At 42.0% G+C, this 27,197-nt stretch overlaps 1 long non-coding RNA gene across 1 annotated transcript; it reads left to right on the top strand.

Annotated features, from left to right (window-relative positions):
• LOC308650342 lies at window positions 1-27,197 on the top strand. Its single transcript, XR_014022320.1, has 3 exons — window positions 1-223; window positions 13,398-13,499; window positions 26,918-27,197. It is a non-coding gene; the product is annotated as an uncharacterized lncRNA (long non-coding RNA).

The following is a 27,197-nucleotide window of genomic DNA, read 5'->3' on the forward strand; positions in this document are numbered from 1 at the left end:
AATTGGCGACCAAGGAGAGCTGCCAGGCAGGCGAGGGGACTGTGGTGGAGATGGAGTGCGCTCTGCTGATGAGGTCCCGGGGTGCATGCGCTGGAGGAAGAAGGATCCCAGGAGCCAGAAGGAGAGGACTCAGGAAGGAAGCCGAGCACCAACCGCTGGCTCTGGTACCTCTCTACATTCAGGAAGCTGAGTCGTCCACAGCAGCACGAATAACATGATCCTGGTAAGAAGCCCGCTCAGGCCATCTCAGAGCAAGCTGTTCTCCAAATTTCTTTGGATGCTCATTGTTTTCTGCCCAGATTCATTGACCACCATTTGGCTAATATCTGGGTAAAGATTTTATGGCGTTTGAAAGAGCAGGGACGGCAGCTGGGAAACAGCACTGTCATTTTCTGAGCCTGAGATCTTGGGCAAGTCACCTAACCTTTCAGCCTCGGTTTTCTCATCTGTACAACGGGGACAGCAACACCCTTCTGATGGAGACTTGGGGGGTGAGAGTTAAGTTCCCACCAGTGAGAACTGCCGTTTTTCTAAATTAGCCTCTGGGAGGAGCTGGGTTTCAGCCTGAGGTCCTTGTCCCTCGCTCAGCCTTGCCCCTTTACCCCAGGTCTCCTCTTTCTTCTCGTCCTTTACTGGCTTACTCACCGTGTCTGCTGAGGGCTGTGGCTGGGAGTTTGGAGTGCTGAGTCCGGTTAACCCGAACCAAGCTGGTGTTTTCCATCAACTGCTAACTTTGCCAATTTTAAGCACAGAGAGGGAAGGGGCTCACCCCACGCGGCGGGGCCATTTGGAAAGTCTCAGCTGTCCTTTGAGGCCAGTTGGGATCTTTCTTTTCTAGTTCTCACTGGCTCTATATGGGTCTCCTCCCCCAGGCGCTGAGTCAGTGGTTGCTGTGTGCTGAGTAATGTGGCCCTTCGCTGGGAGAGAAGTGGGTGGCCCTCGTCAGGGCCCCCGGAGAGTGGCCGATGATGATGATGATGCTGTGGGAAACCGTGAGCTCCGCCAGCCCCAGGGACGACTCAAGACCACAGGGTCCTGAGTTGTGCTTCCAAGTCTTAACTCTCCTCTGTGAAATGTACCAGGGAAAATAAGTCTAGGCAGGAAGTAAGCCCAGAGATAGTTGGAAGATATTAACAAAAGGAAAAAGAAATTCCAGTTCCATCTCACCTTTCACTCTATACTTAAACCAGTTTTGCCTGTCTGGTTCCATGTTTCCTGGAGGTATATTAGCCACACTGTGCTCACTTGACAACTATGATATGTCCTCTTTAGCATCATGTGTAGAATGAAGTTCAGTTCCCGGGCACAGGGCATGGGGACTTGGCCAGGATTTTCTTTTCTCTGATTTAATTTGTCTAAAGCGCGATGCAGACTTGGTGGGCTGAGGCTGAGAAGTCGTGCTTCCTGTTTGCCTCCCACTTTTTGCCTGTAGATCTGATTTTTACCTCCTTGACAGAGCAGCCAGGTGGTTCCTCACCTAAGCATTTCCCTTTTGTTAATTTTGCAAAGAAACCTTTTATCTTCCTTGTCCTTGTTTTCTTTGTTTCTACAAAGATCCCTGGAAACATCCTTAATTTATGAAGCAACTAAAATGAGTGTATGAAAGTTCTCTGGTGTAAAACTTTGTCCCCCACACACACATTGCAAAATTGTTCCCTGGGCTGTGATTTTGGTGCTTATATGTGGGAAGAGGAAGGAAAGTGTTATCAAGAGTTTGATAGAGGGGCTGGGGATGTGGCTCAAGCGGTAGCGCGCTCGCCTCGCATGCGTGCGGCCCGAGTTCGATCCTCAGCACCACATACCAACAAAGATGTTGTGTCCGCCGAGAACTAAAAAAAATAAATATTAAAAATTCTCTCTCTCTCTCTCTCTCTCTCTCTCTCTCTCTCTTTAAAAAAAAAGAGTTTGATAGAGGTATCTCTTGCTGTTTGACCTTTTATCATTTCAATCTTTTCACTCAGAACTCAGATGCCATATCAATTCAGATACATCTGTTGCTGTTGAAATCTCAATTCTTGTTTCCTGTAACTCAGGCACCCACTCTTCAGACTCACTATCCATATACTCACTATCAGAACTTAGGAACTGAATAAATTCAGATAACGAGGAGTACATTTCCCTTCCTCCTGCTTATTAGAAACACTCTTATAGTAGAAAATTAGGAAAGTACAGAAAAGGGCAGAGGTGGTAAAAGTGACTCATCGTCAGATGTAAACGTGAATTCCAATTTCCTGGTAATGGTTTATGTCAGGAAGTGAGAAGTACCTTTGCTCAGTCTCTTTATGTCCTCATTCTCCCTTCTCAGGAACATTCAGAATCTATGGTGATTAAAAAAAAAAAAAAAAGGTCGGTCAATAGTTCCGAATGTTAGTGTGGATGCCCCTTTTGACTGGTCCATAGATTTGTGTGCACTGAAATTTTTCTCATTGCCAGCATTTAGATCTGGATTAGGTCACTGAGCCTTCTCTTGGTGGCCAGCTTCCTGTTGATCCTTTCAGGCATGAGAGGAGAGTCTAAGAGCTTGGTTTATCAAGGTGACATCTGTAGCCATAGGCTCCGTGAAAACTCTTGATTAGTCATTCACAGTGACTCATCTCCTTACCAATACCCAGGGATGAGAATATGTCATCAAAAGTCAGCTTGAAATCTAAGCCTACAGTCAGAAATGAAGAAAATGATGCAGAACCCATGGCACTCATTGACTTAGAAAAATATGTTGTCCCCAAATGCTCCAGAACTAACCACCAGCGCTGTCTGGTGCCAGGCTGAGTGTGCGAGCAAAGCCGAGCCAGATGCAGTGGATTAACTCCAAGGCTTCCTTGTGCAACTCGGCCACGGCCACTTTCCCTCTTGCACTTATTTTCTGTCAATGAGCTTCCTCAGTTTCATCTGCACTGCTTCTTGGGGCGCAGCCACAGCGGAAGAAAGCAAGGAACAGAGGATGGGTTCGAATGCTCAGTAACGTAGCCGGGATGCAAAAGCAGCCGCAATCCAGTCTGTGTGCTGGCTTCCAGCTATCTGACCACAAATGCTCGTCCAGGCGAGGACTCCCTCCAAAGCAGCTGTTTGCAGATGTGTCCCTCATCTGGCCTTTTGCAAAATGGCACCGGCTCTGAGAGTTGCTCCATTCCTAGAGAAAAATCAGACCACTATTGGGGATCTATGGGAGAAGGAGGACACAGAGCCCCTCTGAGTGGATCAAACCTCCGGGCAATGGAGCAGAGAGCAGCTAGGTGTGAAGGGCAGCTTCCTTCAGCCCGTGGCTCAAGGTGGAAAGAGGACTTGGCTTCAGCTCCTACTCGTGCCCTTTTGCAGTTGAAGGACTGGGCAGTGAGACACGGTGGCCGCGTTAGGGTACCTGAAACTGGCCAGAAGACACTGCAGATGAATTTCTGATCACGACACCTGTTCTGCATGGAGCTCTGAGTCCCCTGCCTGCACTGTCCCCTGGCGCTCAGGGCAGCACGCTGGCGTCACAGACGGGAGCCCAGAGAGAGAGAGAGAGAGACCACTTACCTGAAGGACACGGAAACCAGTTGTCCCACTGAGAGCCGAACCTCGTTTTAACTCATTCTATAAATCCCCCAGTGGAATGCAGCTGAGATTTAATTTAGTTTTTAAGTCTTGGCAAACTGGATGCCGTGTGTTTGTGTAGACTTGCACCATTTAAAAGGTTCTTGCAGTTTAGATCTTGCATGTAATTTGCTACATTAGCTTTGGGCAAAAATATTTGCTTTTTGGTCCTTTGTGGTTTCAGTTCCTTCTCAGCACTGGCCTGTCAGGTTGGAGAGCAGTCCAGAGGAGTCCTGCAGCGGGTGGGGCGCTCAGCAGCCGTCCATGCAAGCAGGTCTGTTAGGAGTGGCAGCTTTTCAGACTGTAGGAGCTCATGCAGGATTTTTCCAGTTGAGTTGGATGTCTGTTTATGTATTTTGGATATTATACTGCTGAGATTAGGAAAGTGAAACAGATCAGTTGAAGCTTTTACAATTTGAATTAAGGCTGGGAAAATTTTTCTCCTGATACATTGGATTGAGTCAGACTATCACATGGATGTGTTTTGTTCAAAGTAACAGTCACAGTCTTGGAAATTGTCCCAACACTTCCCAAGTTTGGCCGAGGATGGGTTGTTCCAACAGAACTTAGCTGATTTCTTGGATTCTCTAGAAAGTTAAATCATGCCACATTGGAGAATGCACTGCCTAGTAATTGAATCTGATTACCATGTATAGTTTTGTGATAATAAGAGGCAGATATTATGCTCCCATTTTATGAAAGGGATAACTGAGACACAGAAAAGGAAGTATAGCATTGCCGCAGTCCGGCTACATAGCATTTTCTCTTTATCTGTGGTTTCAGTTATCTATAATCACCTGCAGTGAGAAAATATTAAATTAAATTTCTGGAAATAAACTTTTTTTTTTTTTTGGTGGTGGTACTGGGGTTTGATCCCAGGGTTTTGTGCATGTGCTCTACCACTGAACAATACCCTCAGTTATTTTTCTTTCTTTCTTTATTTTTTAAAATAAATAAAACAAAATCCAAATTGTCTTGCTAATTTGTCCAGTCGAGCCTCAAACTTGCCATCCTCTTACCTCAACCTTTCAAGAATCTGGGATTACAGGTGTGTGCCACCATACCTGGTCAGTACAGAGTTTCAAATTGTGCATTGTTATGAGCAGCATGACAAAAATCTCAAGTCATTTGACTCCATCCTTCCTGGCACACGAATTATGTTTTTGTCCAGTGTATCCACACTGTATAAGTAACCTGCCTATTAATGGCTGAGTGGCCGTCTCAGTTATCAGAGCCACTGTTGTGGTATAATAATGCTTCTGTTGAAGTAACTTTCATTTTCATGTGGCAGTTTTCATATCATCCATCACTACTAGTACCTACAATAATATGCATGTCGTCATGACTACATAAACAGCCTTTAATTTTACAGCGCCATATCTTTGAACATTACCATCTCACCACAAAGCTCAAAGAGAAAAGCAAGAGTGACGATTGATTCAGGGCAGAGCAGCTCCTGCTCACTCCAGGCGGGACGTTTGCTTGCTGAGTGAGATGGTTGGCAGAAATGCCCACACAGCTAGAAAATTTCTCTTTCTCCTTATCCCCACAGCACATGCCTCTCCGTCTCTCTTTCTCTGCTTTTCTTCCCTGAGTGGATGCAGTTGAATTTGTATATGTTAAATGTGCCTGTGGTGTCATTTTACTGTGTGGTGCACTAATGCTGGCTCCGAGTCATGAGCATCACTGTGAAATATCAAAAAAAGAAAAGGGAAACTTTTTGCCTTTCAGTGCTCGTTAGGGGAACAGTGCACTGACGAACTTCATGTTTTTGTTGGAAAGATCAACGTACTATTGGAATGTGAGTTATTGTTAATGTTAAGCCTGTAGTTCACAGTGGATGTTACATTTTCTCAGCTCATGAGATCCAAGTCCTTTTGGAAAAGCAGAACTGGTGTTCCAGTTTGTGTGCATTGCACCAGGAAGCTAGGAGCAAGTGAAGAACATGTTGCACAGTATCTAGGGAGGAATTCTGGAACTCCCACAAGTGAGTGTTCTGTATCAGGGTCTTTCTATCTCAACCCCATTTTATCTGGGCATTTGTTAGCAGATTTCCTCTTTGTTACGCCAAAGCGTCAGTACTTCACAGCAAGGTTTGATGGCAGCAGCTGGGGTTAGGAACTTCAAAGAAATCACAGACCAGAAGGAATCCACTCTGGAAAAATTATCTCTGAAGCTAGTTCCAAGGCCATCTGGTTGGTTGGTTGTCTATTTGCTCTCAGATCCTTTTCTCATTTTTCCTGCTGTTTTATAGCACGTAGCACTGACCAAATAGACCACATACCCAGGCCATCTTGCCAATTGTTTTATAGCGAGGTTGGCCAATGAGAGTCATTAAAAAGCAGGAGAGAAGGAGAGGTCAAGGTATTTCTCCCTCTAGTTTTCTGCTTGCGGGTAGCTGGGTCTCTTCTGTACTTCCAGCTCTTGCTGGGCAATCCCTCCTGATGGACACCCCACCCCTGGGCACTGGTAACATCACCTCCTCCTTTAATTTCCTCACCTAGAAGGGGTAGTGGCTTCTTACCATTGCTAGTCTCTGGATTGGTTTACAATCCCACTTGGGACTCTAAAAATGTGTATATATTCATGGTGTAAAACCTGATGTTGTGATGTATGTATACATTGTGGACTGTCCAAATCAAGCTAATTAACGTATGCGTGACCTCATACACCCATCAATTTCTTAAAGCTCTTCTAACACCTTTGTGGTGGGTTCCCATATTAAATTTGCCTCTATTGAGCTACCTGACATGTACCGTGTTCTCTTCTAGTTAATATTTATTTGTTTTCGGTATACATGGGTGGATGCCTTTCATGTTCCAGGCTCTGTTTGGGGGTCTTGTACTTAGCCTGGTGGGTTTGACCCTGGGCTTGACCTTAGATTAAACCAGCCCTGTGCACCTCACATACATCCTACACTCATGGTGTAAAACCTGATATATATATACACACACACACACACACACACACACACACACACACATTGTGGACTGTCCAAATCAAGCTAATTATCACATGCGTGACCTCATGTACTTATCAATTTGATATATGTATACATTCCATCTTTCCATCTTGATTCAGGGGCCCTACCATCCTGTTTGCTTTGCTGATGGCTTCGAGGCTTTGGCTCCGTCCCCCTACACCTTCATCTCTGGAGATGAGCTGCTTTGTCTGAGGTATGAGACATGGGGTTTTAGAAGGGTCCTCAGGTATTTGACTCAGAGTCCTAGAAAGACAAGGGTACTAATACCCAGTAGGGGTAACGACTTCCCAAAGTTGCCAAGTCAATGGCTGGGAGGGAGGACAGAAAAGAAGTTCCACATTCATGTCTAGATGAACCCTGTGTCACCTTATTTACTGTAACATGTGATAAGGGATTGGAGACATGAAGACTGAAATATTGATTACCTACTGACCCTCCCCATCGCTGGCCTTTGCCTTCAAGCAGACATTTTGCACTGAGTGGACAGAAATATTAATTAATGAATTCAACTCCTGTTTATCGATTGTTACTAAGGACAGACTTGATGCTGAATGCTTTGGGAAGGACACGTATGAATAGAAAGTGACCTGCATCCTCAGGGCCCTCTCTGCAGGATGGAGTGTGGCTCATACACCAGTGATTTGTGCAGGTGCCACATATGTTATACTCAAGATAGAAGGCCGTGAGCTTGACAAGAGGGGCGCAGATAAAGTGATATTTGCATGTGAAGGAGAGAGAAAGGTGCTTTTGGCTGGGCAGAATTAGAGAAATCTCTATGGCACAGGTAGTATTGAAATGCACTGCAAAGCAGATATTTGACCTTGCATAGCTGGTGATAAAGGAGTGATCAAAAGCAAGAAGGAGGCAGTTAAGCTGTTGCCTGACAGTCATGATAGTGATGACATCATAGCTCATAGTTACTGGATGCCTACCATGTACCCAAGCCCTGTGTTAAATGTTTAGGTACTTTGTTTCAGTATATCAATGAGTATTGTCATTTGTGTCTTGCAGATGGGGAAAAATGAAGGCTCAGAGAGACTAAATAACTTTCCAAAGTCCCTCATTCAGCAAATAGTGGAGTGGGGAGTCCATATAGTTCTACTTGAGTCCACGCAGACTATTAACCCCTAAGCCAAATGAATAGGCTGTGCAGAAAGGCCAGGGATTTGCCTTTTGTTCTCAAGACACAAAGAGCAAATTGCCATAAAAAAGTCTTTAGGAAAAATGAAGAGACCCATATTGAAACCACTGCTACCACATCCTCACTAGAGCAGAGAGCAAGAAACTTCCCATCCAATGTCTCTGTTAGTACCTTTCTTGGCATACCTCTCAATATAATGAAACAAAGATAAAATTAAAATACTTTAGAAACTTAATTTTTATTTGATAAATCATTTTGCTTTCACAAAAATAGAGACTCTTAAATATTTGTCATTGTGTTTAGTCAAGGTTTGTTAATTGGGATGGGTCAGCTACAGACTTCGAGCCCAGAAACTCTGCAGACATTTGCTTTCAAGTTCTGTAAGCTTTTCTTTTGATGTCTCCCTAATCAGGACAATCTCATAGCATCACTAGCTAACATCTGAGGTCATAATAGATACCAGATTCAAAGTGCCTCATTAGTGATCATGAATATAAATAATTACTGTAAGTTTTAAGACAATAACTTTGAGGGCTTTTTATTTTTTTCACTTTTCAAAGTGAAAACTTCATTTTTTGAGAATTTTAATGTGAGTGATACAGATCTTATCTAAGTGTGAGAGAAGTGTCAGGTCTGCCATTTACCCATGGTTTGCTTGGGTTTTTATACTTGTAGTATTTTCAACAATTGGTTTCCTTTTGTGAATTTTTTTTTTTTTTTTTACCATTGTTGAACGTTATGAGGGTTTATGTAGATCCAATGGCATTCGGTAATGTCTGCAGCCACTCAACTAGGCACAAGAACAAAATACTCTAACATGCAGAAGGCCATTGAAGGGTGAGGGTAGACTTTGCTCTCAACTCTGTTCTGGAATGTTCTTACGTTGCTCAGGAAACCTCACCTAAATAATGCAAATTGGGCGGAAGTTCTAGGTTAATCTGGATATGAAATACCGATGAAGCTTGATTAATTAATTAAAAAATAAAACACATCATAACAGCTCCGTGGTGGTTTACATTCCCGAAGGCTTCTATCACATTGGATCATGAAAACTGTTCACGGGGCCCATTTTTTTTTTTTTTTTATGACTTAAGCTACTGAAGAAGTATGAAAGAAGGAAGGGACAAAAATATTCAGACAATGTCATTTTTGCTTGAAAAATCTAAGATGTGACTCATAATTTTGAAAAAAAAAACTCTCCCAGACTTCCTTTGGGTATGGCTGGCTAACTGCTCTTCTGAGAGGGAGGTGCATTTCCTATGTATAAATATTCATCTTTTCTATATATTAGGGTTGAAGAAATCAAACATTTACAGGAAATTAAATCCTATTTTCATTAAAACTCCCCAGCTTAGAATCCTTACAGTAGATAGCCCTGACATTTAAATTGGAATCCACTCCTTTCCTCATTTTTGTTGACCAAGGTAATACTGGGAAAATATGGGAATTATCTGTTTACCAAAGCGATACCTATCTCCATCCAAGTGTGCTAAACTGAACTCCAGAGCCTCGTGGTTGAAATATCCACCTCCTGCTAAGGCCACCGGGTTCAATTCCTGCTGGGATGGTAGTTTTTTCAATTAAATTTCCATTAACTTTTTGCCTCTGTGTCATTAGATGCTAATTCTATGGGCTGCCGAGATGAAAGAGTAAAATATCTGATTCATGCCTCATGTTGCTGACAAGTGAACGTGACGATGACAACTTCTTAATGCAGGAGATAGGCCAGCGGGCGAGGGGACAGGTCTTTTAGACCCGCTCTGGCCACGGCTGAGGAGCAGCAGCAGCTGCAGCAGGAAGGCAATTTGGAAGATAGTGATCGCACGGGGGAGGCGCTCAGGATGCTAAGCCCTGGAATGCGGGGAAGGATGCGGGGAGCCTGGAACACTGAGTCGGGGGTACCCCGAGGGCGTGGTGCTCAGGAGGGGAGATGAAGAAGGGTTGGCTGTTTGGAACAAGCCGTTCTGAATGGGGGAAAAGACAAGACATTGTCACTAGGGGAAAGAAGATGGGAAGCTTAGACCAAGCTTGGTCCATGCCCGAGGTCAGAGATGAGCTAACGCTCAAGCAGCAGCATGTCAACTCCAGAAGAGCAGGAGGCCAAGAGGTACTGTGCTCGTCAGCTTTCCTCACTGTGACAGAAACACCTGACAAGGACAACTGCGGGAGGAAAAGTTTATTTCTGCTCACGGTTTCAGTGGTTCTGTCCATGCTCGGCCAATTCCATTGCTAGGGCCCGACGTGAAGTAGAGCATCACGGCTGAAGAGTGTGGCAGAGGATTGCTGCTCAGCTCACGGAGGGTCAGAGAGCAGAGAGGAAGAGGGGGCTGGCGAGGGGGCCGCAGGGAAGATGCACCTTCCAGGGCACGTCCCACCTGCCTGCAGGTACTATCCAGTCGGTCCATTCCAATTAGGTGGACTGATTAGGTGTTGGCTCCCCTGATGGCGTCATTTCACCTCTGAATCTTCCTACATTAACATGGGAAGTTTTAGGGGGGCATCTTACATCCAAACCATAGCAGGCAGTAAAGTGGGACATTGAAACAGAAATGGAAAGCAGTGAAGACCTAGAGAAACAGCGGCCACATGTCAGACTTCCACTACGGTAACAAAATACCTTGGGTAGTTAAAAAGAGGAAAGGTCTATTTTGGCTCACAGTTTTGGAGGTTCCAGTTCATTTTCAGTTGGCCCTGCTGCTTTGGAGCCTGGGGCAGTGCATGGAGGCAGGAGTGCATGGACAAGGAGGCCTGTTCACCTAATCAGCAGGAACCCAAGAGAGAAGAGGAAGAGACTGGGGTCCCGCAATCCCCTTTGAAACATATGTTTGCTAATTGATTGTCTGGAGAAACATTCATAACTGATGCCCAAGAAGGGTAGCCTGAGAAGGCTTGGAAGAAGGGTCCTCATTCTTCAAGTTCTCATGAAAATATACTGGGGGTGTGGCTCAGTTGGAGCACTTGACTAGCATGTGTGAGGCCATGGGTTAAATTTCCCATACCGCCCCCCCCCAAAAAAAATAGTATTTTAGAGTTTCATTACATTAATCTTTACTAAATGAGCTTTGACACAGAACTTTTCTTTTTTAATAGAGGCAACTAGATTAAGGAGAACTTATTCACTAGGGACAATTTGGGCTGTTTAAGGACTTTTTAAATGAAATTTAAAAATTATTCCATCTTTTATTTGAAAATTCAAAGTACGATGCAAATGATTGCACATGTACATTTTTACATATACACGCACACACACACATGCATAGTCTATATGTATGTGAAAAGCCAAATTAACTTTTGAATACCTATAATAAAGCTTGAGATTTGTAGAGGGCACACTGTCTGCTGCATTGCTTAAATGTCCAGTTGCCACTCCAAACACTGTGCATCTCCGTTATTCATTATACTTTACTCTATTAGGGAGTTCTCTGTTTCTGTTTGCAGATGAAAAAGTGAGGCACAGAAATTCAAGTTCAGGTTCTTAGTGTCAATAAGTGGTCCAGCTAGGATCGGTAACCAGACATCCCAATGTCTGAACCTGTGCTTGTAAACACAACTCTGTGGAACGGCAGTTAATAATTTAAAAATTACATGCAAATAAGTTTGACTTTCATATCAGAGTGCAGTTTTGCTGGATGTTCTGAGCATATTTAATTCAAAATAAAATATAAGGGTCCAAATTGAAATAAATAAAGAAACTAATTTGATTCAGGGGGAACTATATTTTATTGATGGAGAGAAACCACATCACTTCTTAGAAGGATGCAAAACATCAGTTTAAAACAGATCAGCTTAGGTTTCTGTTTGATAGCTGCTGACCAACCTGTGGCCATGTGCTGCTGTGGTGCCCTGAATCTCCTTTGCAGAGAACCTCACTGACTTCCATCTCTGCACGGGACAGTTTGAAGGTGCCTGGTACCTTCCATCTATACAGTTTTGCTCTAGCTTCTCCATTGTGAGTACTGACATCTCTGAGTAGCCTGTCCCTGCTAGGCTGTTGTGTTGGTTTTGAGTACATTTGGCCTCAAGTAACAGAAAATCCAGCTCACAGTGGCTTAAAACAAATAAGGGTTTATTTTTCTCCTGAAGCGGGCAGTCTGGAAGGAGCAGCTGTGGTATTGGTTTAGCTGCCTGACATTTTCAGAGTTGGAGACTCTGCGGAGCTGTGGCAGATGCAGCACCAAATGATCAGGCAGGCAAAGTGGGGATGAAGCTGCAGCACCAGCCAAATCTGTCTCCTTTACATGAAGGCAGACCTGAAGAGCCCTGGTGCCCTGCCCTGACCCCTCCACCCTGCATGGACTTGGCCGGGATCCGGTGGGGTTGGGCTGTGAAGGAGGCTGGAGCGAATTGGGTAGCAAGAGAGAAGGACGGCAGACATGGGTGTGAAGAGCTGTTTTGCAACATTGTTCTGGCATCTCAGTGAACCTTCTAATAATTTAAGGAATAGTCTAAATTACAGAATTGTGCAATAGGTAAATAAGTTTCATGTTTCTGCTATAAATCAAATTTCATTAATTGCTTACTTTTCTTTTATAACCTTTTTTATGAAATTGAATTTAATCTTGTACACAGTTAGCCCTACCTTTTTATCTTATTTTATTTTTAATTTAATCTCTAAAAATATTTAATCCTAAAATTTATTTTATTTATTCTCATTGTCATGAGGAAATGGCTTTAAAAAAAAAAAAAAAAACAAACAAACCAAGGGTAAACGTCAACTTAGATTCTCTCCAAATGATCTCAAATTCCAAAGTGTTGGATTCCAAGTGAGTGAGAATTTTACTTCACTTTACGAATAATATTTTCTTCTGCATCTATGCTCACTTGGATGAGATTCCCAGAGCAGAACTCAAATAAAATTACCCTTTTCATGGAACTTATAAAAGTTAGCATTAACTATTATTATGTTATATTTTTACTCACTAGCATGCATTCTTGGAAATGCAAAAAACACATTTCAAGCAAAATTATGCAGTCTAATATCTAACAGGAAAGTTCACACATATGGGTGTTGTTTCTATAAAAGCTCAATTTGTAAAATAAGAAGATATGTTAAAATAAATTGTGAAAAAGAAATGATACTTTTTAAGAATAAAAATGAAGAGGGGCTATGCACCTAATGATTGATAGTGGGCTTCTCTTTTGGAGGTGGATTATGAGTCAGGAACCACATTTTTATCATCTCTACAGGGACAGTTTGAGAGTGAAGTGAATGTTATTAATAATTGTCCCAGGATGAGAGGCACACACAGTTACGATTTCAGGCAACACAGCATGGAGTGTCACCCTAATTGGACTTGGGTTTCAATTCAGGCTCAGAAATTATGGATTTGATAATTATGGGTAACTTCCATGATTTGTATCTTGTTTTTCTGATGGGTTTGATTTTCGTATAGCCTTGTATTATATGTGCAATTTGAAAAAAAGTCAATAAAGATTTTTAAAAGAATGGACAATGTGAGATTTGCACTTAAAAAATATTCTGAAACTGAAAACAATTTTGTTTTCATCAATGCTAACATTGTATGCAGCAATCTGCCAATCAATGGCAATTTTAGCACTTGGCTTTTTTAGCTTGTTTTTAGCCATTCATTCAATTTGGGAAGCACTCATTAAAAACATATCATAACCAGATATGATTGTGTTCTTTAATCCATAACATGATGCTATAAAGCAATTAAAATAAGTCTTTTTTTTTTATAGGATCTCACTAAATTGCCCAGGCTGGCCTTGAAGTTGTAATCCTTCTGCCTTGGCCTCCCAAGTATCTGGAATTACAAGCATGTGCCATCATGCTTGGCTAAAGTAAGTATTCTTAATCTAATTTTTCCAAATTTACCTTTGCAATTGTAAATTATTTGCCCACTATTTCATGCCTGGTATTCAGTAGAGCTTGAATTCAAACCCAAGTCCGATTCCTTCTCCCTTCTTGTAAACCTAGTTTGAATACTGTGATTCATCAAAGAGCATTTTTACTTTTTGAAATATATGTTTAAAATTTGTGCCACATTCTGAAATGTGTTTTTGCACTTCAGGGATAAATTTATTTTCATAGGGATGCTTTTCTAATTTTATAATTGCATTAGTAGAAAAATAATTGCTTTATTACCAACGCTGTGGGAGAGATGTAAGAATTAAAAGCCCAAAACCTGAAGACAGGTAAATGTCAATGTCAGCAATACCAAATGCTATGTTACCAATGTCAGGTGGTTGAAGTAGCAAAGCATTTTTATTTCTAACGAGATGTCCCAAAACTCTGAACCTGGCCACAGCACAGCTTACTGTAATATAGATGTGAAGAGAGACATCCCCTCTACAAGAGGCACCTGGTTCATCACCCAAGTCCCAAAGGTATTTCTATAAGCCACATAACTTACAAGGAGAGCACAACGTGAAACTTTAAGGCAAGACTCTCATGTCATTTTTATAGATAATTTAAAAAAAAAAATTCCAGGTCAATGGATCCAGTGCTAAAATAAAGATGCCAGAAATAAACAGCATGTATTTAACCATGTGCAGCAATATTGCACAACAGTTTGGGACAGGAAGCAAAGATGAATTATGCTGATAGGCTGTGAAGTGGCAACATTATTTGTGCCTTTTCTTTTAGCCATCAGTCTTGCCTTTACCCATTCCTTTTAAATGATTCCACTGAAAACTGCAAAAGAGCTTAATCCATTCATTTTCTTTATGGGCCCTTAAAATAAAACACCAGAACTATAATTTGCTAATCATGTTTCATCACTCATGTGGATCACGTGCGCTGAGTTGGGTTGGTGAAATCACTAAGCGTCTGCTTGGCTGTTACTCTATGAAGAAGGCCTGTTTTGGCAATGGAAGGATGTGTTGATCAAGAGCCTTTCATAGCATCACAGATTCCATACAGAGATGCCGCTCCCGGGAGAGATTTATTTTTATTCTGTGGCAGCTCTCCGTTTTCTGTGACAGGGATGAAGGTCACTGACCTCCATGTTCACAACAGTGCACATCCTATTTTATCCATGGGAGTTGGGTATAATGCAAAGCCTTCCTTTAATGGTGGTTCTGATTCCAGTGAAAAATGTCTCTGTTGGTGACTTCTGCAATGGTCCAACTGACTGGTATGGTTACTGAGCCATGAGGAACATGCCACTCTTGATGTGTGACAGATCTGTGAAAATGTGGTTGACATCACTAAAAATCCATCCTTTTTTTCAGAAGAGTATGTGATGTAAGCCAAGACGTTTTGATGGATTTTTTTTGAAAAATTTAGTGAGATCCTATTAAAAAAAAATTTTAATTTCTTTTAATTTCCCAACAACCTCAAGAGGAGGTAGGTATTCCTATCTCCATATTATAAAGGAGGACACTAAGACCTGAGGTTGCTTGTTAAGTGATTCAACTAATAAACAGCTGAACTAAGTTCCATCTCACGTCACCTGCCTTCAAGTTCATCGTCATTTTCTTTAGACCACAGTCTATTTCTCAGTAGCTGGACACTTAAGAATCTCTCGTGGATGAATGAAAGACTCAAAGGCAGATGGTAGATGCAAGCCCAAGGCAGTGAGAAGACATGAAGGCTTGGATCACCCGCAGTCTGTGTCTCATTTCCAAATTCCTGTGAAAAGTGTGAACTTTGGGGGTAGCTCAAACTGTTTCTTTCTAAGATTTCCTGTTGGTCCTTTCCCAGTTATCGACCAATTCACTGTGTACCAAACTCCTCTACTTCTTTTGTGGTGTGGAAGATTCACTTTTTAAAAACAGACATTTATAGGATACATATTTCAGATCCTAAGTTTTGTGTAGACAACATAAGTTGGGTGGGATCAAAGTCTTCTTTTAATATCTCTTTAATTTCTCCTTCTTCTTCCTCCTATGACCTCCTCTAACATACATAGTTATGACCCACTTGGTGGTGGTTTGGTCAACAGTGGCCTGCTCATGTGACAGTGGTCCCATAAGATTATGTTGCTTAGAGACACCGTCACCATCTTAATTTGTTTAAGTACACTCTATAATGTCTGTGCAATGAAAATTGTATTTCTCCAGAACATATCCCTGATGTTAAATGACATGTGACTGTAGTAGTAGAGATTGTTGATGAATGAAAACACGAGGTATTAGCTTCCCAGTACTGTGACTAATAATAATGAGTTACTCAACTTTTAAGGAGGAAGGATTTACTTGTCTTTGGCTCACAGTTTTGGAGGTTTCAGTCCGTGGTGGCTTGGCCTTGTTTCCTTTGGGCCTGTGGTAAGGGACTACATCATGGCAAGAGCCTGTGGTGGGGGTAGATGATCACCTCATGGCAGCCAAGAAGCAAAGAGAGGGGCCAGGGTACCACTGTCTCCTTCAAGGGCACACCCCCAGCAGCCTGACTTCCTTCCACCAGGCCCACCTCCTAAGAGTTCCAACACCTCCCAAGAGCACCAAACAGCTGAGGACCAACAAGTCTTTAACATACAGGCCTTGGGGGGATTTCCAGATGCAAGCCACAGCACATGAGCATCTCCTGATGAGCAGTCCTTCCTATAGCATCTCTGGTGCAACATCATATTCTCTCCTACAAGATCTGCCTTGGTGTCTTACTGTTTTTCTTATTAGTTAAGTCACCTAGGCCACCCCACTTCATCTCCATAAGCTTTCATGAAAAATCACTCGCCTTGCAGGTTATCATATGAGAATAAATGGGGGTAGTGCAGATAAGAGCAGCCTGCTGATCACAAAGTGGTCCACAGAGTTAAGATGCTGGGTATCTGCCACCTCCTTCCTATGGGGCTGGTGAATCCTGTGGGTACCTGCTTCCCCCACTAAGTTGCTCAAGACATGGAGGTGAAGTCCCATTTGGACCTATGCAAGGCTTTCTAACTCCTGTGATAGTGGAATTCTTGTTCTGAACGGCAAGACTGTCTTCTATGTCCCCGAAGCACCTAGTATCTCCCTTCCTGGTAGAACTTACCCCATGGAATTGTGAATATTTGGTTACATGTCTGTTCTCCCTCCTTAAAGAACAAGGAGCTAATGTCTGTGGCCACAGTGCATAACTGACATTAGCACATAGTAGGCATTCCCCAAAATGTGTAATGATTAGGTAATAACTAATAGGTAATAGTTATTGAGCATCTAGTCTGTGCCATTGCTTTAAATGCCTTGTGTATACCAATTCATTTATTTCTCATATCAACAAAATTATCCTCATTTTATTGATGAGGAAACTTAGGTTGAGGGACATTAAGTGCCTGACTAAGGTCACATGGCTGTAAGTGACAGCCCTGGAGTGTCAGGATATGAGCTGTGTCTTCTGATTTTAGAAGGTACTTCACTACTAACCCTGGTGCCTTGTGACATGAACATTCACCGCAGAAAATCTGGACAATGAAGGAAAACAGCTAAGAGAAAAGTATTATTTCCTTCATTTTTTTTTTTACATATGAATAATTCTGCCACCTAGAGATAACTACACTCAACATTTCCTCATTCTGTGGGTGGCATTTTGTATGGCAGAGTTTATGCTGTAAATGAATTTATAGCTATTTTTCACTTTTAGCATATCATAATCATTTTTAATGACAAAAATATCCTTCCATGAATGGGCGGATTATTATTTACCCAAACAATCTCCCATAATTGGGCACTGTATTTTTCCTTCCAGTTTTAAACGATTCTGTAATTAACATTTTTGTGCATAAATCTTTTGTACATATTATATTTTTGTTGGGCTGGGGATGTGGCTCAAGCGGTAGCGCGCTCGCCTGGTATGCGTGCGGCCTGGGTTCGATCCTCAGCACCACATACAAACATATTATATTTTTGTGTGGTTCACAGAGAGGATATTATTGATATTTTTGATACACAGAGCCAAATTGCTGTCTGCAAAGATGGTCCTAATTTACACCTCCACAGCAGGGCCTGAGCAAGCCTCAGACTTTGGGGAGTGTTTGAAAGTAGGCTTGAGAGGAGATTCCAAGGCTCTGCCTGAGGAGAAGGAGGCAGCGGCACCAGAAGTTGGAGTTCAACAGCGCTGGCCTTGAACGCCCCTGGTCTCTACCAGGTTAGAGGTGCAATGAAACACAAGCTGCCCACAGCCCAGGTGGAGTCTTGCTATCTCTGGCTGCACAGCCACTTGGGCCAGGTTGGGACCTGCTCCTGTCCCGCCAGGTGCCGAGCTCATCAGCAGGATAACGCAGCAGTTTCAATTTGACCAAGGAGGAGTTCAGCGCCTTCCCAAGACAACGCCACCTATCAAGAAGATATTCCCAAATTGTCTCTCCCGTGTGCCGTGTGTTGTGTGATGTGTGTGTGTTGTGCTTTGTATGTGTTGTGTGTGTTTTGTATTGTGTATGTGATGCATGATGTGTTGTGTTGTATGTGCAATGCATAGGGTGTGTGGGAAGGTGTGTGTGTGTGTGTGTGTGTGTGTGTGGTGGGAGTGGTAGCATAGGGGAAGGGGTCAGTTTGCAAACAGTTGCCATTAAGAAGAAATCAACTGATCAAACGAATCGACTCTGCCATGTTCCTGGGTTTTCTGAGCTTATTTGCTCTCTTTGTCACACTGCAAGGAGTTTAGGGCCCCATGCTGTGGCTGTTGCCAGCCTCTGGTGCTCCAGTATGAGAATTAAAAATGCATAATCTACCAAGTGTCCAACTTCATGTCTTGTGGGACCACAGTTTTAATGATCTAAGAGACACTCTGCTTTCACTTCTCTAACTCTAGCAGGCACTCCGTCCAACACAGTCAGGAGTTCCATTTTTATTATTTGTCTCCACAATACCTACATTCACCTCTTTATATTTCCTGGCATTAAAAATAATAATAATAATAATCCCAAGTTTAGCAAGAAGAACGTGAGCTCTTTCCATCCCAGAGCACAGACCTGGCTGGGAGGGGCAGCAACGAAGCTACAGTTTATTTGCTGAGACAAAATTATCTCCTTTGACAAAAAGAATGAGAATCCACTGAGACAGAGTCTGGGGCCTGTTCCTTGGGCGTGTGAAAACTTTGATTTTAATTAACACTTTTTAGAATCAGATAAACCTAAATCGGCAGGCTGGCTCCATTTAATAGTTTATGAACTTGGCAGTATCTTCTCAATCTCAGTTGATTCATCTGTGAAATGGGGATAATGACATTAACCCTATAGGGTGGTTGGAAGGTTTAAGTGAGATAAATCATATAGATCACTCAGCACAAGGCTGGCCTGGGTGTTCCATAAATGTTAGCCCCAATTATTTTAATTATTATTTCTTTATCATCACCATCATTATTTATTTGACTCATAGAATTTCTCACTTAACTTATCCTATAGGATGGGAAGAAAATATATATATTTCAGCAACCTGTTAATAAGAATGGCGCATTTGCTAGATTTCTTCTCCTTTGACTATTGTTTGGGAAACAGCTATCTCTTTCCATGGCTTGCCCAGGAGTGTTTGATTGCCCAGGAGTGTTTGATTATAGGGTTAACTGATTCCCAAGTGGAGAGGGAAGAACATGGAGACACCAGAGAAAATATGTGTGAAGAAGAAAGGCATCTCAAATATAAATCAGTATCCCACTTGCAACAGCATCCTTCTAAACAGCTAGTACTGGAGGTGCGGCTGAGAGCTTGCTGATACCACTTCACTGCCATGCACCCTCTCCCACAGTGCCTCCTGTAAAAACAATAAAATATTAATAACCGAAAAGGGCCTTCCTGAAGATGCAGCATGTTATGACAAGTATTAGCAACAATTCTGTAAGATGTAATTTGAGGCATGTGTTTTTTTTTTTTTTTTAAAAAGCCTGCCCCAAATCTATGGCGTGCTTGATTCAAATCGGCTGCTGCGGGCTGACGTGTCTCCTTGAATTTTACCTTTCATTGCTCCAGTTCCCTTGTACAATTTCTCTTCCCCTTCCTCCCGTGATCAATTTCCCACTTGCAGCAAGCATACCATCTCTCCAGGGCTGGTTTCTCAGTACCCGGTAAAGCTTTCCATCTTCTTATTCTGTAATTCTGGGAGGTGGTAGCGGGGTAGAGAGCAAAAAGCCTTTAAAATCATCAAGTAATTGTTCTGTGGGTTTTTTTTTTTTTTAAAAATCCTCTTTAGTTCTTCTGGGTCCTGAATCATTTTAATAGACTGCCAACATGCACTTGGGCTTTCTTTTTGTGTAATAAACCTACAGAGGATAGTAAACCCACTTGGTTGGAACCCAGGTTAGGTGTCTGATCTGGGGATTGCTGGCTTCACCATCATGAGTTCGGGAAACACAGGTGAGTGGTGGGAGGACAGAGTGAAGTCATCTCTTCCATGTGCCACCCCTTTTCCAGTCCCCAAGAAAGATCAGACAGTGCTTGCCTGTTGGTAGTGGTAAAATGGACTCATTTTTATATCAAACTCTGTGTGGAATTAGAAGAAAATAATTGCAATTTTTATGAATTTGGCCAAAATATGATTTAAAAAAAAAACATTTGGGGGCTGTTTTTTAAAAAAAAAAAAAAAACAAAAAAAAAACATTGGGGATGTGGCTCAAGCGGTAGCGCGCTCGCCTGGCATGCGTGCGGCCCAGGTTCGATCCTCAGCACCACATACCAACAAAGATGTTGTGTCTGCCGAAAACTAAAAAATAAACATTAAAAAAAATTCTCTCTCTCTCTCTCTCTTACTCTTTCTTTAAAAAAAACAAAAACATTTGGCATGAGGGCTAAAATTCACCTTGTAGGTCGGGAACTTGGGAAAATGATGTGATGTGAAAAGAGAAGGTGTTTCAGACTCAGTCCTCACACAATGTGGTTTGACAGGAGAGAGCTCAGGCGTTCTGCATGAGTAGAAAACAAATTTGAGGGAATTAGTTGTTGCTTATTTGATGGCCATAAGTGGAACCTTTGGAGAGACAGTTTTGGAAATAGTAATAATATGTGTTAAGATTTGGGTATGAGGTGTCCTCCCAAAGCTGCTGTGTTAATGCAGGAATATTCAGAGGGGAAATGAATGGATTGTGACAGCTGTCATCTAATCTGCCCATCCTATTTTGAATGGAGTAAACTGTAACTATAGGCAGGTGGGGTGTGGCTGGAGGAGGTGGGTCACTAGGTACATACCCTGGAAGAGTGCATCTTTCCTGTGGCCCCTTCCCTTCTTGCTCTCCCTGCTTCCCAGCTGCCACGAATAGAGCAGCTTCCCTCCATCATAACCTTCCGCCATGATGTTCTGCCTCACCTTGGGCCTGGAGCAATGGAGTTGGCCTACCATGGACTGAACCTCTGTAATCATGAACCAAAATAAACTCTTCCTCCTCTAAGTTGTCCCATTTGGTATCTTGGTCACGATGACAAAAAACTAACACACCACGTAACTCTTATGGAGTGGTTTCAGCCTCCCAGGGACAGTTTCTAAGACCTGTGTGTTAGCTCATTGAATGCTCCCAACACCACGCTGTGGCAAGGGTTATGTGTGTACATGCGTGCATTTGTTGATGTGAAATTCATATAACCATTGGAAATGAGCAATTTAGTGGCATTTCATACTTTCAGGACATTGTGCATCCACTGCTTCTATCTAGTTCTAGAACATTTTTGTCAATCCCCAAAGGAAACAATGTATCTATCATATTAGTTTCCTAGGGCTAGTGTAACAAAGTAACAGAAACTGGGAGGCCTAGCAGAAATCTATTGTATTGCAATTCTGAGTGCTGAAAGTCTGAAATCAAGGAATCCACAGGATCCTGCTCCCTCTGAGACTGAACCTTCCCTGTGTCTTCCCAGTTTCTAGTGTGGCCAGCCATCCTTGTCGTCCTTGGCCTCCAGTGGTCACTCCATTCTCTGCCTCCATCTCCAAGTGAGCATATGCACATTATCTTCCCAATGAGTCCAACTTTCCCCTTTTTATAGGGACACCAGTCATATTGGGTTAGGAAGCACCCTAATGACACAGTCTTGACTTGATTACCTCTGTAAAACCCTCTTTCCAAATTCAGTCTCATTCTCTGGTGTTTGGGTCTGGGACTTCCACATATCTTTTCTGGAAAGCAGAATTTCACCTAGAACCCTCATGAAGCCCTTAGTCCTCTTTCTTCTCCCCCACCTCCTGGCAACCACCAGTCTGCTTCTTGTTGCTATGGATTTACCAACTCTGGACATTTTGTATAAATGAAAGCATATAATAGATGACCTTTTGCATCTGACCTTAATGGTTTTGAGGTTTATCCTTGATGTGGTGTGTATCAGTACTTCATTCCTTTTTATGGTTGAGTACTATTGTACTTATTTTCCAAATGAAGACACTGAGGCATATATAGCTTAAACAGCATGTCTGAGGTCATACAATGAAGATATTTCAGAGGTTGAAATGGTGAAAGAAAGGTGGCCGTGGGATATCCAGAATGGTAGAGGATGTCCAAGGGCATTTGAAGGGCGGTGACTGATCCTCCATGTTAAGCTGTCCTCTGTTCCACACTGTGTAGTGACCTTCTTCATTCTTTCCAAGTCTTCAGATTCTTCCTCACTTTACTATTTTATATTAAGCATAGATCGAGGCAATAATTAAAGGGGGCATCTGGTGTGGAGATATGAATTCGGAGATGACTGAAAGACACAAGCCCCTGGGCAGCCATGAATTCATGGATGTCTGACTAATCTATGTGCTAAGGGAAAGTAGGATTTGGGGGGTGGAGGGAGGGGGGGTTTAGGACTTGGGGACAGGCTCACATAGCTTTGTGTCATCTGCTTGAGGTCACCCAGAAGCTCTTGTGTCTTGAAAGTAATCATATCCCCCTCATGACTGAGACCCACTGTATCTTTTTAACCTCCCCATAGACAATTTGGTACCAAAGTGGCTTTGTGTCACAAGAGCCATTGTAATTGTTATTATGTCAGATGGGTTCCAGAATAGCACCAAGTTTTCCTTCCTTCCTTCCTTCCTTCCTCCCTCCCTCCCTCCCTCCCTCCCTCCTTTCTTTCTTTCTTTCTTTCTTTCTTTCTTTCTTTCTTTCTTTCTTTCTTTCTTTCCTTCCTTCTTCCTTCCTTCCTTCCTTCCTTCCTTCCTTCCTTCCTTCCTTCCTTCCTTCCTTCCTTCCTTCCTTCCTTCCTTCCTTCCTTTCTTCCTCCTTCCTTCCTCCCTCCCTCCCTCCCTCCCTCCCTCCCTCCCTCCCTCCCTCCCTCCCTCCCTCCCTCCTTCCTTCCTTCCTTCCTTCCTTTTTTCTTTCTTTCTTTCTTTCTTTCTTTCTTTCTTTCTTTCTTTCTCAGTACTAGGAATTGAACACAGGGGTAGTTTTCCAGCCGTTTTATTTTTTATTTTGAGATAGGGTCTTGCTAGGTCGTTGAGGCTGGCCTCAAACTTGTGATCCTTCTGCTCTGGGATGACAGGTGTGTACCACGGTGCCCAGAAATCCAAAGGTTTTAAAACTCACGTGAGCCAATTGCCAAGCCAGAAAGATGTGGTCCTTTACAATGAGAATGGAGGACTTTGGTGGGCTCCCTTCAGGAGACGGGGCATGGGGCCGTTTCCCCTGGGCTGACACAGGGAGCCCCACAGAACAGTCCCTTAAAGCAGCAGAAATGCATTCTCTTGCAGTTCTGGCCAAGGCGTGGGCACAGTCGATTCCTTCTGAGGGCCTGGGGAGAGCATTTCACTTGCACATGGCCCGGGACAATGAACTTCTGACCTAAGTTCCTGGTGGGAGAACTTGCCAATCCTCCCCCACCCCCCAGCAATGTGGGTACAAGCCAGTTGTGTGTGGCCCCAGCCTCAGCCTGTCTGAGATCACAGAGCCGCCAGGACATGCAGTCATTGCCATCCGGCGGAAACATGAGCTGTTTTGAGTTTCCAGCATGTGAAGTGCATGCCGGAAACCGGCAGAACCCTCCCTCATGGAGTGTAGACACACTCTCCAAGTGCTTTGCAGTCCCTATCCCACAGAACGGGTCATCCATTGGAGAGTGCACAACCACAACCCCTGTGCAGTCAGCCCTCCTATTCACAGGCTCCATATCCATGGGCTTATTCGGCCTTGGGTTGAAAATATTGGAAACAAAAATCGTGACTGAATTAAACATGTACAAACTTTTTTCTTGCCATAAACAATGCACCAACTATTTACATAACATTGACATTGTATTAGTGGAGATTCAAGGTATACAGGAAGATGTGCATAGGTTATGTGCAAATGGTATGCCATTTTATATTAGGGACTTAGCATCTGCAGATTTTGATATTTGTGGGGAGACCCAGAAGTAATCCCCCTCAGATACCTAGGAATGACTATATTTACCTTTTTGAGTAGTAATGCTGGATTTCTTTTCTTTCTTTCTTTCTTTTTTTTTTTTTCAAAAGAAAACCAAATCCTTTCAGCTGAAAAAGGATGCACTCTTAATGAAAAATTAAGTACTAAATAATCTTTTCTCAGGAATGTTGATGGTGGCTGTGAAACGTACCCAAATGCTTGTCCTACAAATGCTTGTTACTACTCTAGGGACTGCAATAACAGCTGACCATAGGTAAACCCAGAAGACAAAAATCTTAAAAACCTAATTCAAAAATCAGTAACTATTACAAGAAGAAAATCATAGCTGGGGATGATGCCTTAACCTGTGCTGTTACGTTTGTATGTCACTCTGGGAAGTGTTAGGTAAGATGGTTCTTCTGCTCCTTCTTCTTTTTGGAAGTGGGAATTGAACCCAGCAGGGCTTAACCACTGAGCCATATCTTCAGCCCTTTTAAAATATATTTTATTTCGAGACAGGGTCTTGCTAAGTTGCCTAGGGCCTCACTAAATTACTGAGTCTGGCTTTGAACTTGCGATCCTCCTGCCTCAGCCTATGGGGTTATAGGTGTGCACCTCACCTTGGGCCTGGAGCAATGGAGCAATGGAGCATCCTGTGCCCAGCAGGATAATTATTCTCCTAAGTTAATTTTGTTTTCACTTTTTCTTGGTCATACAAGGAAAGCAATAGTTATTAATGAGATGGGTCCATTAGCAGAAGAACTTCATGTGTAGATAGTTGAATGATGCAGTTTTACGTCAGTTTCTTCCAAAGAAACTTAGTGATGGTTTGATTTTTTTTCTCTATCCAATCCATGAACTCAGGCAAAGCTTTTGGAAGTTCATTCTGTCGAAGATACTGTGTCTAATATTATCGTGATTTATAACTTCACTTTAAGACAACTCAACAGCAGAAATAGCAGAGGTACTGCAGATATAGATTTTGGTGGAGTGCAGCAGAACGAAAGAAAAACTGTGTTATTACTAAATTAAGAAATCTATGGAACAGAAACGTATTTGGAATTAGACGCAATGCGTTCATAGTTCGTAACTGCATCCAAACAAGCTGTGAGAGTCTCCCAACAAAATGGAAGCTATAGTTGACAGACATAAATATTTCTATTTATACACAGAGAAATTGAAATGCAAAATATTTATGATGGAGACGATGCTGAGTTGAAAAAGTGTGGCAGCCTGGCAAGATGTGCCTTTTATCTTCTCCGCATGTTCTTAGATTTAGAAATGTTTGAAAGGCTACTTTACAATTCAACCTAGGCATGCTATGATATGTATTGGCCTTTTATTATTTTTTAAAATAAATGGCTCCTCTAATTTTTTTTTCCATTTTGCTCAAAATCACTTGGAAATTCTTCATCAAGAATTCAAGCTATGGTGAGCCAAAGACTTCAGCTCTTGATGTAATGTAATTATTACAAATGCCATTATTGAAAACAGAGTTTCTACTTACAAAACCAGAAGAGGAACTGAAGAAATTAAAGGTTTTCAATGTGAGATTAAGTCATTAGGTTTTGTGATATCTTGACTTATGGGAAGAAAACTTTGAAGAAGATTTTATGTGTAATCGGATGTATTCTATATTAAAATAGGATGAAATTGAGAATCCCTGTGGTGTTTTAGCATCTAAATTTAGCAAAACATTTTTAGAAGCCCAAATAGAGATAACTTATTTGGTGAGTTTTATCTTATAAAATATTTGTCAAAGAAAGTTTCTCTGAATAAAGAAAAAAAATGACAGAATCTGTGAAAAGATTTAGACTGAACTAGTAACATTCCAACAACAACAACAACAACAAATAGGTATCTTAACACCTGCAGAAAAAGATTTTCAATTTTTTTTAATTGAAAATACCATGGTCAGTTGAGAAGAGTCAGTGGAAGATGTCAATAATTTCAAATTTATAAAATATAAAACTCAACTTTGAAAAAGATTGTAGGCAAATACATGATAAAAAAATTTACAAACATATATTAATATTCATTCTTTAGAAAAATATCAACAACTTGGTATTAGGTAGAGATGTGACTCCCAAACTGATTACAACAATTAGGAACTAAAAATAATATTCTGCTTATATTCCTTTTCAATGATCAGACAAATCAAATTAAATACAAAACTTCTGCTTTGATGTATGTACATTGATTGTTTTGTGACTTTTACTTTTGAAAATAACTTAACACATCAGCTATTTTATAGACTTATCATTATATAAACCAATTTGTCAACCTGTAAATGCATACTTCAAAAAATTATATATTTTATTCATTTTTTTTCTCACTCTCAAAATTACCCCAATGTGGGTAATAAAGTATAGGCACACAGTTAAAGCACATGTCCATTTTGGGTGTTGCTTTTGAATCCCAGGGCCTTGGTATGGCTGGGAATGTGATTGACAGCTATCCATCAGCCCCGCCTCCAGAAGACAAGAAGAGAAGCGCATGCGCAAGACGGAGCCCTTTGCAGCTCTGGAGGAGTGTCCCTTGGGCGCGCCTGGTTTCAGTTCCTCCTCCCCGCTCATTTGACCTCTCTCCCCACATCCTGTGGGTGACAGTGACTTCCATCTCTCACAAGTAGCGCTTCATTCAGTAAATAATCACTTAGAAAAAGTTTATTTTGATAATTGTATTTGCATTCATTATCTATCTTTAATGAGTCATTTTATTGTTTGCTTACATCGAAGTATATGATTCCTTTCAGGATAGGAGGAAAATGTAATTCTTTCAGGTACATATTACGCACAAACACACCCACTAATGAGATCATCAAGAGTCAAATAATTAGGTAATTAGTGTTTTAAATGCCTGTATCATGCAGAAATCCACGGTAGGTTGTGTTACAGGTGATTAACAAACTTAGGTGAGAATGCATTATTAGCCCCTTTAATATAATAAAACATGGGTTTTTGCTATCAAAACATTCAGAATAGGATTAGATTGGGTAATGAAGACCACCTGAATCTGGTGAGTGGCTTTTTATTTTATCTTTTAGAGTTGCTGGGGATTGAATCCAGGCATGCAAGGCACGGACTCTACCACTGAGATACCCCCAGCCCCCAGTGAGTGGTATGGCTGGGAAGGTGAGTGACTTTTTAAATGCCAGGTACTGACCTAGGACTGGGCATTCAACTCTGTGCACAGTAAACAGTTTTTGTCCTATAGAGCTTATCTTTGGGAGGAGGGGAGGGGCCCAAATAAGTATGCAATATGAAATGTGTCATGGGGAGCCGCATGCTAAGAAGGTAAGTAAGCCAAGCAAGGGGGACACAGAT

This window comes from Spermophilus citellus, assembly GCF_964194105.1.
Source record: "Spermophilus citellus genome assembly, chromosome: 5".
NCBI classification, from domain to species: domain Eukaryota; kingdom Metazoa; phylum Chordata; class Mammalia; order Rodentia; family Sciuridae; genus Spermophilus; species Spermophilus citellus.